The sequence below is a fragment of the Macrotis lagotis genome, chromosome 8 (assembly GCF_037893015.1).
Source record: "Macrotis lagotis isolate mMagLag1 chromosome 8, bilby.v1.9.chrom.fasta, whole genome shotgun sequence".
Taxonomy (NCBI): Eukaryota; Metazoa; Chordata; class Mammalia; order Peramelemorphia; family Peramelidae; genus Macrotis; species Macrotis lagotis.
In genome coordinates this window covers 163,668,955-163,670,850 of record NC_133665.1, presented here as the reverse complement: position 1 = coordinate 163,670,850, position 1,896 = coordinate 163,668,955, and positions in this window count along the sequence as shown.

Below are 1,896 nucleotides of genomic sequence, written 5' to 3'. Positions count from 1 at the left end.
TCCTGACTCCAGGGCTGGTGCTCTAACCACTCTCTTTTCTTCAGTGCTCAATGATATTTATATTAATTCTTGGATATAAATTATTATCAGTAGAATGTGTTAACTTTATGCTTTGACTCTCTATCCACTATGCCATGGATTCCTGAAGATATGGTATCTATTCAGAGCTAGAACAAAATGATTTAAAGGAATCATTTAGCAACTGAGGCATTGAATAAAATACAATTTCAGGAGAACTCTTGTTGGAGATGGGTCTTCTTCCTCTGCCATTACCTGTGAGTTAAATGTAGTGTCATATATACACACAACTGTAAAATGTGAATATACACACATATAGCTGTGTGGAAGAAACAACAATGAAATCTTTGCATTTGTGATGGAGAAGACAAAAGTTGGGGATAGTCTGATGTGGCCTGAGTCTCCTGCCTCTCCTGGCTTCCTTCAAGTCCCAGTTTAAGCTTCACCTTTTTCCAGAAGACTTTCCCAATCTCCCTTATTCTAGTATCTCCACTTTATCCTAGCTATATTTTTTATATCTAATTGTTTGCATGTTGATTAGACTCCATTACACTGATGGCTCCTTGAGAACAGGAACTGTTTATTTTGTTCTTCCTTTCTCTTTATCTTAGCACTTAACTTAGTCCCCAGGATGCTTAATCAATGCCAGTTCCTGATTGACCACTGCCTTTTCTCTAGTTGTCTCCCATATCTGGAATTTTGCCCCTTCTCATCTCCAGCCTCTGACTTATCTAGCTTCTTTCAAGATAGTTCAGATCTTACCTTCTCCATGTTGGTTTTTCCACTTTCTCCCCCTCCAGTCCCAACATTGCCCTTTCTCTGAGATTACCTCTCTGTGTGTCTTATGTGTCAGTTGTTTGTATGTCATCTACCCCATTTAGAATGTGAAGGGATCATGTTTCTGACTTCCTTTTGATTCCAGTTCTTAGCATAATCACTCTTCCATTACTGGAAGTGTACAAGCAAAAGCTCAATGACCAACCACTTGCCAGAGACATCATCCAGGGGATTCATTTAGGGGTATCAGCCTAGAGGACTGGAGATAACTCCAGTTATCAAAATTCTAAGATTCATTCATCAGTCAATGGAGAGTCATTAAAAGGATATTTTGCAGTGACAGTGAATACCATAGGATTCAAATGGGAAAAAATTAGTTTTATTTTATTGGGAATGACAGATTAATTGCTTGATGATTACTGGTCAATTAATAATAAGCATTTATTAAATGACTACTCTACACAGGGATGCAAATACAAAGAATGAAACAAGGAGGTTATGTTTTAAAAGAGTAGTACCTACATAAGTACGTGCAGATTATAACTAGTACCAATACAAGGTCATTGGGAGGAAGGGCATTAGGATTTGGAGGGGGTAGGGTTAAGGTAGATCAGGAAAAGCTTCTTACAGAAGATGGTGATTTAATCCTGAAGAAAAATTTCATGAAGTAGAGGGGACGGAGTGTGATAAGCAATGCAAAAAAAGAGAGATATGAGATGGAGTTCTGGGTGGGCATCAATGGAAAAGGAGTATTAATCATCATAGTTCCCCAAATTTATTTCAATTTCTTTTAGATTTATATTAATTTCTTATGCCACATAAACCAAGCATTTGGAAAACTATTGCCTAGGGGTCATATCTGGCTGAAAGAAGAGGAAAATTTTTTTTCTTGACTTGCCAGAGGGAAGGGAGTGAGCTAGTGCTGAGTAAAATTTCTGTTCATCTGAATGACCAGAAGGAAAGAAAGCAAGACCAAGAACAAGACCACAGAAGACCTGTCTTGAAGTCTTGCCTATGACTCTTTTTTTTACAAGGTAGTGGGGTTAAATGACTTGAATCTGGATTTGAACTCAGATCCTCCTGACTCCAGGATCAGTCTAT